Below are 16,269 nucleotides of genomic sequence, written 5' to 3'. Positions count from 1 at the left end.
ATTTCCGCTATTAGTCACGTAACCGGTTGGAGCCCAAGATGGTTTACGCGATAGTTGGCGGAAATTTACACGATGGTAATGTAATTTTACACTAGATCTCATGTAAAAGTTCACTAACTCTAGCATTCCCTTTATGTGCATGATTTCTCGCTGAATTTTAATTATATATTTTTTTTCTGTGTAGGGTAAATCGGGGTAATTTGGCTACCTTAAGCAAAAGTTAATTGGAAATGCAGAAAACAACGTTGAATCTCTCGCACATCGTATGGTCAGAATGTTTCTGATAATTCTATAGTAGTTGCATAAAAATATCATAGTCTAATCGCGTTTAAATGCCAAATAATGATTTTTGAAAAAAGTTTTGTTTTTGCGTCGATTTTGAACCGTCGGGGTAATATGAGCACCCTATTTTCAATGAAGAATTTATATCGCCTACTGCAATACAAACTTAATTTGGTTCGCTTGATATTGAATCATATAGTATCAAACTGAAGTATACAGAAAACAAACTAATTTGAAAGTTATCTAAGGTATTGAAACAGGAGAAGTCTTATGAGGTGTTTTTGATCAGCCGTCGTCGGGGTAATTTGGCCAACAATTTTGAAATTTAGTTTTCTAATTTACTGTCAGACTAAATTACTACGTTCTAATGTTTCAATCGCTCCAATATCAGGTCAGTATTGGAGCTCCTTGGTAGATTTTCGAAAATTACTAGATTTTAGGTGATTTTCCAGTGGTGCTCAAATTGCCCCATTGGCCAAATTACCCCGACTACCCCTACTTACTTTATGTGAATCTCCTTTTTTTTCTATCTACCATATTTGCTCCCACTATCACATGATCACTCCTAGTTCCCCTGGTTTTTTTTTATTGTTTTCTTATAGTAAAAAATTTAAAATTTCTTTTCATATTTCATTTCCTATTCTCTTTCCTCTCCATTAGAAATTTCACAGTCATTCTCTCGATAAATTACTTCTGCTTTCTTTTTCAGTTTCTCTTTATTGTTTGCCAGTTCTTTCCAGTCATGGTTTGTCATTCCTCTGCATCTTGCAAAATCTTGCTGTAGGGGATCTTTCCATGTGAAACTTGGTATTCCTTCCTTTTTGAAATTAAATTTTAATTTTAATGCAGACTTCAATTGATGAGTTCTTAGCCTTCTACTGATATGACCATAGTAGCTGATTCTAGCAACTCTAACTCTTCTGTTGGTTGTCTTTCCTTCCAACTTTTTTCTGACATTAAATTTCCTATTCACTGCTCTACAGTAATTTCATATGTCTTTCAGTATGTATGTCTTCAGTTTTTCGTTTTTCGCCAACTGCTGCTCTGCTACGTTTTGTAAGCGTTCCATATAGCATTGCAGGAGATACGTGGTATGTATTAGGAACACTCCTATTTCGTTAGCTTCACTTTCGGGACCCTTCCTGCTACTTTTTTAGTATGCTTTGTACGACCAAGTTGAAGAGGAACGGCGATAGAGGACACCCTTGCTTTATGCCTCTTCCCCGCTTCACCGTCTCCGAAAATTGTCCTCCCCACTTGACCTTGGCTCTATCCTCTTTTATACAAAGATAGGGTCCTTCAATTTTACCAAACTTACATTATCGAAAGCTTTCTAATTATGTATTGATACCACAAATAAAGTCTTACCGGCATTCCAGTACTCGTCCATTATACTACTCGCAATACACTTGCTACTTGAATTCCGGATTCCCTGTAAAATCTTTAGCCTATTTATAATCCATTTTGCGTACGGTTTGTACACAACGTTACAAAGAGTCATCCTCTTGAAATCTTCCACTGATTTAGGTTTACTTACTTTCGGAATTGGTACTTGTATTGAATCTTTCATTTCTTTCGGCATTCTGTTTTCCATCCAAATTCAACTCCATATCTGTTCCAGACTTTGAAACGTTTTCTCAACTAAACGTAAATTTGAAATAGCATCATCCTGGTTCAATCAGGGGGATAACGAAGGACCTGAATCAGCATGCCAGCATTCGATTCAACATGGCGTCCAATGTTTTTGTTTATGTTGCTTTGTTCGTGGCAAAAATGCTGATATTATATTCTCTGCTACATATAATATCGTGCAAAGTGATAAACAAAGAGAAATTATCATCAAAAGAAACAACTTTGTCTGAAATGTTTAATTTCCGAAACCAGCACTAGCAACACACGAGCCACACACCCGAAAATCATGAGCAAGTTTGGGTAAACCGACCAGAAAGTGGATACCAAAACGCGACGTATCAAAAACGATGATGGTTAGGGTGGCGATGTACCGAGTTTGACAGCTGTGTCACCCCACTGGATTCAATCCATCCAAGGTCACAAACGAGGTAGACACTTCGTTTGAGATCGAAATACTTTATATTGATCCATCCTGCGTTCGGTGTATCAGCCTAATTAGTTTCTCCAGAAAACCATGCTCTGGCGTTATCTGCCAAAGCTCGTTTCTTTTCACAAAATCGTACGCTGCTTGAAAATCAATTGACTTAACAGTTGGTGAATCTGCAAGTTAAACTCCCGAAATTTGTCTTGGATCATCAGCAAGCTTAACATTTGAACGGCAATGGGGCACGTTCGGTGTAGTACTAGATTTGTAGTAATGAGCTGAATTTCAAGTATGGCGAGAAGGTCAATTCTCAGTTTCTGCAATGAAATGGTACAAAAAGCGTGGGTATTATGATTCTTTACCTAATTTGATGCTGTTTGAGAAAAACTTTGGATAACTATGTTGTTTATGTTGCAAGAAATGAAGAAAACAACAACACTGTTGCCCAAAGTTTTGCTCAAACAGCATCAAACTAGGCAAGGAATCATAATACCCACGCTTTTTGCACCATTTCATTGCAGAAACGGAGAATTGACCATCTCACCATACTTAAATTCAGCTCATTACTACAAATCTAGTACTTCACCGATCTGTCCTATAAAGCACGTTCGGTGTAGTACTAGATTTGAAGTAATGAGCTGGATTTTTCTATGGTGAGGAAGTAAATTCTCCGTTTCTGTAATGAAATGCTACAAAAAGCGTGGGTATTATGATTCTTTGCCTAATTTGATGCTGTTTGAGCGAAAGTTTTGGTAACTTTTTTTTTGTTGTTTTCTCCATTCCTTTAACAACAAAGTTACCAAAACTTTTGCTCAAACAGCATCAAATTAGGAAAGGAATCATAATACCCATGCTTTTTGTACCATTTCATTGCAGAAGCAGAGAATTTACCTTCTCACCATATAAAAATTCAGCTCATTACTACAAATTTAGTAAGGTACCTCGGGGCAAGTGGGACCTAAAAAAATGCTAGTTTGGTTTTGTCAAGCCAAAAAATTCTAAACATAAATAATTTTATAATTCCAATGGTTCTGAAAGACATTGTTGGTATATTTCTTCTCATTAACGGGCATTGAAACTGTTTCAAAATTTTTAAATTCTGTATATTATGCATATAATGAAAAGTGGAGCAGATCTTCATTTACACCGTATCATGGGGCAAGTGGGACCTATTCGGAATTTTTGTACAAATGGCTTAATAAAGTTGCTGCATATATGTAATGTAGCATAAATTATAGATATATTATGCGAATAACTATGTTTAGCGATTTATGTTGGAAAAATTTTGTGGTATCGTGCATAAATTACGTAACACACATAATAACGAATCACTGAGAAAAAACGATTAAACTCTAGCAGCTCGTGCAAAACAAATTGATTTTATTTATACTAAAAGCGCCCTGAGGTTAAATGCCGAAAGATTTCCAAACTTGCTTTTCATATTACGTAGTTGATGAAACTCGCCAAAAGATTTTTCAAGATTTACAGGTGTTATGGTTAGGGTCAACATAATTTTACGATCATTAAATAAAGATTTTTAAATCGTGAACTTTGAATAAGTCTTTTTCCATTTTTTTTCATACTCTATGACCGGTTCCTTAATATTCAGAAAAACTCATCATGCAGCAAAAAACGAAAAAAATAATAGAATTTGAAAAAAAAAACATGAAAAATATATGATTTCGGTTCTACCCAAGACTTTACCATTTTAAACAATAGCTTCATCATCAGAATTGAAGTAATTAAGTGTAATTCAACGATTGTTTACTTAAGACACCGATTTTTACTTCATTTTTGTGAAAATTCCGACTTAGGCTGAAGAAAGCGAGATCATACTATGAAGTTGTGTTTGTTTACTCTCATAGGTCTCACTTGCCCCAGATGCTGAAATGCACTGGGGCAAGTGAGAGCAGTTAACTAAAGGTAATAAATGAACATAAATTAATGCTTTTTCGCTTAAAATTATTTGCAAGCACTCCAAAGATTATACTGAAACCGAAAAAGTTTTACTTTATTTGTTATTTTATTTTTAAACGACTAATGTAATAGAGTACGTTAATCTCACTCAGTGAATTGAAATTTACATATGATCAACAATAACATATATGGTCTCTTTATGGTGAGAACAATAGCAATTTTTGAATTCAAAGTATCCGTTGGTGTGATACCTATGTTTTCTATGAAGAATGTTTGCCTTAAAACTAAAAAATAAAAAAAAATATACCTGTAGGTCTCACTTGCCCCGAATTCTCACTTGCCCCGGGGTACCTTACTACACCGAACGTGCCCCATACTCCCATATCTTTATAATAATCTAGTGGATTGATTGATCTGTTGGCACAATAACTTATATAAAACCAAAACTTGCGCAGTCGTAGCTCTTATATGAAATGTGTGTTGCTCGGGTTGCTGGGAAAAACTTTGCCTGAGAAACTATTATCTTTTTGCCTATTTTTATTTTTTTTAAAGAATCATGTCAGAGTCATCCCTGAAACATAGTGAACTTATAATAAGTTTTCATTCATTTGTTTTTATTCTATTCTATTCTAGCGCTTGTACAGTCAGTATTGGAAAGCATCCTGGAAATACGGAAACGGCCAGACCCACTGCGCAAACTAATGGTTCAAAGGTAATTAAAATAAAAATATTACAATCATTATCCACTTACGACTAACATTAATGACACAAGTTTTTGAATTTCATGATTGAAGAAACGGAGACAGCCCTACCAAGTATCAGTGGAGTGATGATTGGGAATGGTGTACCTCAGAAGGGTAATACACACTCCATTGTAGTCGATATTCCTTTTCTTGAGATAGGACATAGATATTTTATCCTGTAGTGCCCAGAATCAAAAACTCGGGCTTAAGCGCCGTTACTCGCTCTCTCACTCTATAGCTCGCTAAAGCAGCGATTATATCAGTTTAGCGTGAATATCAATAACATTGACAGAGAATGTTCCTTTTTGGACCACCCTAATGAGAAATGCGAGTTCTCAAAGCAGGCAATTTAGTTTGCAACAGCTTGAAACTAATTTTATTGATTCAATATTACGAAGGAAATACACAAATTTATACATTTATTATTAGGGGTATTCACTAAACAGATTAAATTACTGCGTAAGCCATGATTTTCTGCTTATTTGAAATGTTTCATGATTTTGCGAATTAAATAATCGAAGATTGCCTTGGTGATCGCGACGCTTAATCAGTTTACGATGTTAAGTGAATCCCCCTAATGTTCTTTTACGCTTTTTGTACTGTCTACCTACATTTTTTTTCTGTAACTTCTACTGCAACGTATCACTGCGACCAATTTTTTGATCTTTTGTGATACACTTACATTTAATAGTTTTCTTCAATCATCCTGCTTTTCCTACAGGTATGGCGGCTCACACTCGGGTCAAATGGGTTTCGTGTATGAAACTGTTTAACTCTCCTTTGGCATCAGAGTCATTTTTGGCCCAAACCGTACACTACGTCAGAGAGCTGCTGCCAACGCAATGCAAAAGGAAGATTAAACGGAACACTTTAAGATTCAAATCTTTGATTTATCCACATTTCCCTTACCATACCATATTTTTAAGATTGCTCGAGCTAATCACAAAATTTTAGCAACTCAAATTCAACTGCTTTACTTTTTTCCAATGCTTATCATTAGCATATTGTGATTTTTTCCTTCTGTTTTTGTTTATATTTTTATTTACTGTTTCTAGTTTTCCCAATGGATTACTGCACAAATTTATATTGACCTGCTTATGCTGTTAGTACACAGGGTCAAATATTTGTCCATAAAGAAACCAATGCACATTGGTCCAGGAGAGTGTCATTTTGGTAAAAAATCAATTACTTTTTTTCGAGACGAGATATCAATGGGGTGTCTTCGGCAACTTTTTTATGCATTTTAAGCTGCATCTTATGTAGGGGTCGTCCATATTTTAAATTCATTTTTGCGAAATTTACGACATAAAACTTTTTTCTGGTGCATTTTTTGAGGTCAAAATAATCTACAAAAATATAGCCCAAAGTATACCAAAAAACTTTGCTGAACAAACTTATATTTATTTTTTTCATTTTCATTGAGCTTGGAAGCGGTTTTCATGGCCGGCCCCTAAAAACCAGTTTTTGGCCCATAACTTTTTTGTGTGCGATTTTCAAAGCCTACTATGTTCTAGACAAATGTTTATGGGATGATTTTGCAACTTTTTCTCGAAGACGACCATAAGCTATTTCGTCACTACTAAGAGTTATGCATTTTTTTAGCTTGAAAATGTGCTATTTTGTGATGTGTGTATCTCAAAATGGCGCAAACATTTTTCAAATCTGTAAAGGTGACATAATTCTACTAGTATTCAACTACATTTTAACGGGTTAAAACATTGGGGATAATCTAATTTACCCATAATAAGATGCACTTGAAAACTGTGGTTTATTGATATTTGCAAGTGAAATTTCCTTGTCACCATGTAAGGCAACATTGCATGGCATGCTTTGATGACATTTAAGGAGCCGATACTAGTGAGCACATTGCAACAACATGAAATGCTTCACCATGGAGTTCAAAAATCAAGTTTACTTCATTATTTACACATTAGAGGAGTGAGGAACCTTAAAATCATCATGGTGAAGGTCCATTGCGTCCCCCATTTTAATTGTTGGATTTTGCCTCGCGTTTTCTCAATAATGAATCTGGAGTATGGAGTTTCGTCAAACTTACATACTTGAACTTGTTTTATTGATGAACTGCAAATCGCTGCGTTCAATCTACGTCAAATCGTTCTTCTCTGGACCCGAGCCAATCGCTCAGTTCCTCTGGACGTTTAGTGCTTTTTGGTACTCATCCTCAACTGCAAACATTGCGCGGCCTAGCAAGGAGCCGACGGCACCTCTCTAGTTCTCTACTTAATATTACTTTCATCAGCTATTTTTCCTACATCCGTGTAACTTGAACAGCCCAATGCAGTGTACTGTAGACTAGAGGGTTTATAAATTAACGCATATTCTACTCTACAAATGCGACCAATTTCTCCCAAACGGTTTAAATCGTGATCAAAACAGGGCGGCCCATGGGCCACACATTATGTGTAGATGTCTAAGCTTCGACCATTTTCACAAGAGAATGTTTGATAAGCGTGTTCTACTTCATATGGTATCAGAAATCACAGGAAGCATGATTAACAGATCATTGATTCACAATTCATTTGAAAAGGCATGGAGTTTTTACGCCTTTTTGAAGGAGCCCAATTGAATGTTTCTGGTTCGTTCAAGGAGGCTATTCTCCATCATTATTCATTGAGACAAGATGTCAGATGATGTAAATAAATCTATATATATATATAAATGAATTTGAAGTTCCTTTGAGGCAACAAAACTCAGGAACGGATGTACCGATCAGCATGACTCTTGCACGATTTGGTTCGTATTCCTGGTGGCTGTGTTTATATATACAAAAAAGTTACAAAAATCAACTAAAAAAGAAAGATAAAGTACTTGATAAAGTACTGATTCTTTAAGAGCTAGAAAGAAAACAAACACGATCGAAATGAAACCGATTGAAGCGATTCAATACAAAATATTCAATGACTTCTGAAATGTGACTTAAACATCAATTTTTCAATTATTTAAAAAAAATGACAATAAGCTTCAAAAGACACCAAAAACCATTTTGAGACATATAGAACAGTCCTAAATATCAGCCAAAAATATAAAAAAATGATTATCCACGAAACAAAAATTACAAAAATGCTCAAACTATACCCCGTCTAAAGGCGGGGTTGGGTATTAGAGGGTTAAATCAGATTGCCGAGATCGACTGTGTAATTTATTTGCTGAATTCTTGGTTAAATACACAACGTTTGAAGTTGGCTGCCAGCGGCACGCATAGGTGCCGCAATGAATAAATTTGATTGTTTTGCTGATGTTTCGGCTGCAGAGCACTCGGATGTGAAGATCTGGGTGAAAGAATGAAAATTATCCAAGCTCAATTAAATGTGTACACATACAGAAATGCTAATCTAACATTACTTACTTACTTGGCGACACGAACGCACCCTGGTGTCAAGTGTCGAAAGTAAACAAACAAACAAAGAACAACATTACTTAGCTCTTTACCTTTGACGGATATAATACTTGATGGTAAAGAGGAACACGGCGCATGAATCAAGATGTTTTTATAGGTATGTATCAAACGGTTGGCATTGTTAAATTAATAAAATAAGGCAGACTGTGTTGGGCTGGTCACGTCACATGGGCGTCGGAAGAACGAAAAGTAATGGTAATATTCAGTAGAAAAGTCCAAGCATGTAAGTTTAACAAAACTCCATACTCCAGATTCATTATTGAGAAAATGCGAGGCAAAATCCAACAATTAAAATGGGGGACGCAATGGACCTTCACCATGATTATTTTAAGGTTCCTCACTCCTCTAATTTGTAAATAATGAAGTAAAATTGATTTTTGAACTCCATGGTGAAGCATTTCATGTTGTTGCAATGTGCTCACTAGTATCGGCCCCTTAAATGTCATCAAAGCATGTCATGCAATGTTGCCTTACATGGTGACAAGGAAATTTCACTTGCAAATATCAATAAACCACAGTTTTCAAGTGCATCTTATTATGGGTAAATTAGATTATCCCCAATGTTTTAATCCGTTAAAATGTAGTTGAATACTAGTAGAATTGTGTCACCTTTACAGATTTGAAAAATGTTTGCGCCATTTTGAGATACACGCATCACAAAAAAGCACATTTTCAAGCAAAAAAAAGTGCATAACTCTTAGTAGTGACGAAATAGCTTATGGTCGTCTTCAAGAAAAAGTTGCAAAATCATCCCATAAACATTTGTCTAGAACATAGTAGGCTTTGAAAATCGCACACAAAAAAGTTATGGGCCAAAAACTGGTTTTAGGGGCCGGCCATGAAAACCGCTTCCAAACTCAATGAAAATGAAAAAAATAAATATAAGTTTGTTCAGCAAAGTTTTTTGGTATACTTTGGGCTATATTTTTGTAGATTATTTTGACCTCAAAAAATGCACCAGAAAAAAGTTTTATGTCGTAAACTTCGCAAAAATGAATTTAAAATATGGACGACCCCTACATAAGATGCAGCTTAAAATGCATAAAAAAGTTGCCGAAGACACCCCATTGATATCTCGTCTCGAAAAAAAGTTATTGATTTTTTACCAAAATGACACTCTCTTGGACCAATGTGCAATGCTCTAATAACTTGTTTGACGCGATCGAATTTTCATTAGGGGCTGTCCATAAACTACGTAGACTCATTTTGGGCCATTTCAGACCCCTCCCTCCCCCTCCGTAGACTTTTGTCCATACAAAATTTTTGAAATTTGTATGGAGCGTAGACTTTGGCCAGACCCCCCCGTCCCCCCTACGAGTCTACGTAGTTTATGGACAAGCCCTTAGTGTCAAACTGATGTTGTTTCTGGAATTCTTTCCTTGTCAAATATTTGACCCTGTGTACTTCAGGCCTTACTCTTACATGAAATTTGACGTTTGAGCGGTGCCGGCCACCACCGCTCAAACGTCGAATTTTCTGTGAGAGTAAGCAGGCCAGCATAAATTCGTGCAGTGGACCATACTCACACCAACAATCAACATACTCACTGACAGCTCAGCGCTCAGTCGATAGACGCTGAATCGTCTTGTCCGGTGTCCGCATGTTGCGCACCGCTTGCGCTGCTCACCGGCCTCCTAAACTTATCCTTACTTGTCTCTACAGTGGCCTGCCGGATTCTGCCGTCTGTACCCGGATAGACGTCCGTCTCGATGCCGCGGACCCTCTTCTGCACGGTGTCATCGGTTATGTACACCAGGTCACCACGCGCTAGTGGTGGCGACTCGGAAAGCCACTTCGTCCGCTGGTTGATGGAAGGCAGATACTCGAACACCCGCCGAGCCCACAACTTGTCCGCCAGTCGCTGTGTACCGCTTATAGCGGTCTCGCAGTGCTTGGGCCTCGCTCGTCGGTGGAACGGAACGCTCCTCGGTGGTCCTGTTCCGGGAGTTGATGAGGTCCTTGGCCTCCACTATCGTCGTCAGTACACTTCGTCCGTTACCGTCCGCCCGTCGTTCAGCGGGTCTTGGAATCCGTGAATTCATCCTCAGACTCGATCTTGATTCGCTTGATGATCGCCTTGCTTGCCGCTTGGAAGTTCGTGTCGTCCAGTAGAACTCTAGCGGCTTCCCTCTGCGACACACAAATCGCCGTATGGCCATCAGAGACGCTTGAGTCGTCAGGCCGTCAAGTCGTGAGCGACCTCAAGTTGGATATAGCCCTCGTCGTCATGCAGGTGAACAGGCAGATGTACCTCTTCTCTGATCTGCGGCCGGCCATAACAGTCAGTGGCCCACAGTAGTCTACGCCGGTATGGCTGAACGGTGGCAGATGCGGCATCACTCGCAATTCAGGCAACGGACCCATCCTCGGGTTCGACGGACGACACTTCTACACCTTGCACAATAGACAGGTTCTCCCGATCTTCTTAATCTCCGCTCGCAGGATACTGCTCTTCTCCACTTGCCGCTGCTGCTGATACGGCTGCTTCGGGTTCTTCGCCAATGTGCAGACTTTGTCTCCGAAGCAATTGGCTTGGATCGACCTCCAGAGATACGCTTCCGCTCTATGGTATTCGTCCTGCATCAGCGGCACAAGCTTCGTTCGCACGTTCTTCTCCACAACACTGATGATCCTTGCAGTGGCCGACGCCCGACACGACCTCGATCTATCTTTCTTCTGCGGTTCGATGCAAGACGGCAGTTGCACTCTACTTTCCGGACTGAAAATTTCCATTTCGAAAACGGCAACGTTTCGACTGAGTGACTGTCATCTCGTAGAACTGTAGATACGCAGACGGAGTTCGCCAGCTTCGCTTCTAACGATGCATCTTGCAGCTCCAGTCGTGGTATGGACATATGTATGCTGCAACGGTGCTACCTTCGACCTCGCCATCACGAGCGAGCATAACGGCCCGTGGGCTCTCTCGATGCGGATGTACGCCACGGCCAATTTGGAGTTGAGCGACACTCCTGTAACTTCCGCGCTGGCGTGCCACATCAGACGAAACTTCTTCTTTCTCGGGTTGTAGACGATATTCAGCGGAACGTAGCACACCTTGCTGCAATCCAACAGCTCCGACTCCGACTACGATGCTTCGTGTGCGTAGCCTTTGACGAGATCATGGTACGGACTTTGATATACAGCTCGGGATCCTTCCTCAGGGTAGCTGTCGGAAAAGTCGATGTTGTCCATCTGTTGTCCTTCTGATGTAAGCTTCTTCCATCTGTGCAACGCTTCCCATTGCTCCTCCGAGCTGGAGCCGAATCACCATTTGTTCCATTCTTTGTGGGAGCTTTTGTTCTTCAGAGAAACATTGCCGAAAACAGAATACTTCCAAATGGTCCAGAACACCGACGCTTAGATCAAACTGGAAGCTCTAAGAAGTACAGAACGCGAGATACACGAGCTATAAACTAAACTGGTAGTTTCCAAGAACACTAGCGCCTCGTAATGAGTGACTCCCGCCCGAACTAAATTACTTTCTTGTGAAAGCTCTTAGTCTTATGAGCAACTCAGTCGAAAACAGTATCCTTATAAATGGTTTAAAACGCAAGATATACGATGTTGGGACTGAATTGGAAGCTTCTTTGAACACTAGCGCCACGTAGTGAATGATGCTCGAATTAAATTGTATTCTATGTGAAAGCCATCAGTCTTATGAGTAACGTTGCCAAAGACAGTATTCTTCTAAATTAAAAACCTGAATTTCAAAGATTGCCTTAACAAAACTCTTTCAAAGAAAAAATACAAATAAGAATTATTAAAAAAATAATGAAAATAATGTTTTTGCATGGATTACCCCATGTCAGAATGTAAAAATGTACGTTCAAATTTTGAGCCAGATATAAAGTGTCTTCGGGCAAAGTTGCTTGAAATAATAATGCCCACAACTTTGAAGCCGGAAGTTTTCTAAGCGTTTTTATAGAGTTTTTTCAACGCATTTCTTTGGTTTTGGTGTTCAACAGTATAGAAAGGGTAGAATATGACACAGAATATGTTTTCTGGATATCCTAGGTCAATCAAACTGTTCTTGAGTTTAGATCCTAAATTCTACGGGTGTAATAGTAAATTCTTTCATCATACAAAACTACGATTTGTTGTCTATCATGTCCAGTGAGTCTTCTGAAAGTGCAAAGGACAGTATCAGTACAGTCGGGATATCCTAGGTCATTCAAAGTATTTTTGAGTTCAGATCCTGAAGTCTACGGATGAAACGGTAACTTCTCTCATTATACAAAGCTACGATTTGTCATCTATCATGTCCAGTAAGTCTTCTGAAAGTTCAAAAGACAGTATCAAACCAGTCGGGATATCCCAGGTCATCCAAACTGTTCTTGAGTTTAGATTCGAAAGTCTACGGGTGTAACAGTAACTTCTTTCAACATACAAAGCTACGATTTGTAATCTGTTATGTCCAGTAAGTCTTCTGAAAGTTCAATAGACAGTATCAGATCAGTCAGGATATTCTAGGTCATCCAAACTGTTCTTGAGTTTAGATCCTAAAGTCTACGGGTGTAACGGTAACTTCTCTCATTATATAAAGCTACGATATGTATTCTCATGTCATGTCCAATGAGTTCAATAGACTAATAGACTGTATCAAATCAGCCGGGATATTCCAAGTCATCCAAACTGTTCTTGAGTTTAGAACCTAATGTCTACGGCTGTAACGGTAACTTCTTCAATTATACAAAGCTACGATTTGTAATATATCCGGTCCAGTAAGTCTTCTGAAAGTTCAAAAGACAGTATCGGATCAGTCGATACTTTTATTTAAGCGATTTTATTCCAATACCTCTTGTTGTTTGATGCACCCGTTTGTGCTTGAAGTTAAATATTCATATTCCTCAATGGAACATTGATTGTAAGTTTATATTCTGCATTTTCTTGTGTAATGTAGTCGGTGTTCCTAAAAATTTGTCGTTTATTTTCTAGAGCTTTTGATGAGTGTCATTCCTGTAAAATGTCATACACTCAGCCCCGTTCCATTCCGTCAGTTTATCTTTTCCAAAAAATTTCAAACATACCGAAAAAAGTAACTTTATCCAAAGATCAATCTCATTCGTCGGCGAACAAATCCAAACTTCTCAAACCGAAATAATTTAAAGCCCGCATGTGTTGGTACTTTTCGGAACCTTCAGAAGTTGCTCCGTGGTGCTTCCTCGCACTTCTATTCTGAAACATCCATCAGCCAGCAAATGCCGTTGGAAATTCAGTCCACCATAAACGGGTCTTTTATTGCGGATGCTGCCTGGCAGTTCGCAGAATAAACTTTTTTTTTTTAAAACATTGATTTCTGTTGGGGGTCAACCATTAACGACGGATTTCTGCAGAGAAGTTTATTTAATTTTTATTTCTTTTGATTCGTGAATTTTAACTTAAGCTAATTCTTCACTCAAGGAATGAGAAGTCTTAAAGAAGATGCGCCTATTGGTTTATGTTTTCCAAATAATGGTTCAAAAAGGAGTATTTTTGCAAATAGAAGATGTATGCACGGCATACAATTTCACAAGGCAGGCTAGTTACCAATGTAAACATCAATTTTGAACGTAAACATCCTCACACATATTTTCGCTGAACAAGAGTTGAACAAATGGCTCTTAAGCAACTTGTAGCTTAAGAAACTGTTTTTCAGCTATTTCTGTTTCTTGGAATGTGACGTCGATCTTATCGTCCTTCAACCACAGACAAACAGACGTATCACTTGGAACAAAATGCGATAGAAATCATCGTCACGCAAACATAATCGTCCAATGCTAATTACGCTGTGGTACGCAAACCCACTGAGTAGATGGTGGTAGTGAGCAAACGTCAAACAGGAGCAAAAGCGATGTGAGTGCCATGAGTGAGCAATTTGCGAACTACGGAATATTTGAATAATCCGTCAAAAAGGGAAACGATGGGAAGTGAGTAGAGTGAGACGTCTGTTTGTCTGTGCTTCAACGTGGATCAAATTAATGTGGAGTACTAGATCATTTTGTTCACGCTTTAGAACGATTTGAATTACCTCATCACAAAACAGTCATATTTCCGGAATGTATCACCTTGTTAATGTTGTTCATCGTCAGTAGCGGAGCCAGGATCCTGATAATGGGGGGGGCAGCGATTATTTGGCGTATCCAGTGGTATAGTAATTTGGCGGCAAGGGACATATTAAAAGAGCTTAAATCATGGGAAAGTTAGTTAGTTAGGTAATTTATTTTCGACACTTTACACATTAGTGTGCAAAGGAATTCGGTTCATAATTTGGCGGTGGCACAATGTTGGTTATAGTCATTAGTTGGTACAAATTGTGCTTTTTAAATACTATCGCATCATGGCGGCGCTTACTTAAGACGTTTAACATTCCGATTTGTTTTTTTTTTTACATATCCAAAAATTAATCTCTGTGTGCTATAATGTTGATCAAAAGTTTCGACTATTTTTGGGCGGAGATTCCAATTCTAAAATAATCCGGATACCCCTGAAGTACACAATTTAGTATATAAGAAACAAACATGGTTTGCATTACCAGTGGTGTCATAGAGTTTACACCAAGCTAATCACTGAGTAACCAGCCCTTAAGAAAAATAAAAAAAAAATAGCCAAGAATGAAAATATGCTTCTTGTAAAAAGTTAACCAATCCTGTCGTCCAAACATAATTTAACTCAAGATTTATTTAGTTTGTTCTCTTGTAAACAAAAAAAGCCTTTGAGGAGCAACTTCTCCATTTATCATTATCAATATTATCACAATACCTTACCTACTTCCTATTTAATGTTAGAAAGCCGCCTATACTTTTTTTAAAGAATGTTTCTTCCCTTCTTGTTGCTGCAAGAAAATCGCCTATTTGATTGATAATTCTGTGTCCCCATGAGAAAAATTTCCTTTAAGATTGTTTTTGTGCCTTCATTGGGGAAAGAAAAAAAAATCCTTTGTGATTTTGGAAGAGCTGTGAATTTTCTCGAAATTTTGAGCGCCCTCATAAATTTAGGGAAAGTTACACGGTCATTTTTCAAAATATTTTGCTTTATTTTGCCCATATTGTAAGAAAAATCTTTTTTCCAGTATGAAGAAACATTTTATTCCGCCTTCTTGAATTTAATAAAATGATGTTTCGAACTATTCTGCGCCCTCACACACTTTGAGTAATTATTGATGTGAATAAATATTACAACTTTTGTGCCTCCAGACGTTATGATATTGGAAATTGCTTCCCCTGAATATAAGAAAATCGTCTATTTGATAATTGATAATTTTTGCGCCCTCATATTTGCAAAACAAAAATCTCTGTGATATTGGGACTACTCCCTGGGTTTATTTAAAAAATTCGTCCTCCGATGTCTTCAGAAATTCTTCTAGTTATTTCTTCAGAAATTCCCTCACGAATTCCTTTGAAAATGCTTTCAGGGATTCCTTCAATCTATCAAGCAATCATTCGGAAATATCTTTGGAAATTCAATTAGAAACTGCAAAAATTTCTTTACGGTTTATTTTAGAAAAAAATCCTCCATAAACATCATCTGAATTCCTTCAGAAATTTTTCGAGAGCTTTTTCCAGAAATTTCTCGAAGGATTCATTTAGAAAACCATTCACGAATTTCTTCAAAAATTCATTCTTTGATTAGTTCTGAAAATTTTACATGGTTTTCTTCAGAAATTCCTCCAGTGATTCCTTTAGAAAGTATTCCATGAAATCATAGGAAATTATGCCAGGGATTCCTTTTGAGATTTCTCTGAGAATTTCTTTAAGAATAATTTCAGGAATTCCTTTAGTAAATGCATAAATTCATTCAGAAATTTCTCTGAAATTCCCAAAAGATTCATCCAAAAATTAAGAACTAAAAATAATGAACTCTGCCATAAATCCTAC

The 16,269-nt window shown here is 37.7% G+C and overlaps 1 protein-coding gene across 3 annotated transcripts in view; it reads left to right on the top strand.

Annotated features, from left to right (window-relative positions):
• The window catches only part of LOC109405399 (pyrokinin-1 receptor), a 398,748-nt gene that overhangs the window by 110,920 nt on the left and 271,559 nt on the right, over positions 1 to 16,269 (top strand). For all 3 annotated transcript variants that reach the window (XM_062843026.1, XM_062843022.1, XM_062843015.1), the window contains one exon: positions 4,889 to 4,967. The gene's annotated coding sequence lies outside the window, so the exon portion shown is untranslated. The remainder of the gene's footprint in view (positions 1 to 4,888; positions 4,968 to 16,269) is intronic.

The sequence above is a fragment of the Aedes albopictus genome, chromosome 1 (genome assembly GCF_035046485.1).
Source record: "Aedes albopictus strain Foshan chromosome 1, AalbF5, whole genome shotgun sequence".
Classification (NCBI taxonomy): domain Eukaryota; kingdom Metazoa; phylum Arthropoda; class Insecta; order Diptera; family Culicidae; genus Aedes; species Aedes albopictus.
Note: the sequence above shows the minus strand (reverse complement) of the source record. Positions and strands in the feature narration are given on the sequence as shown.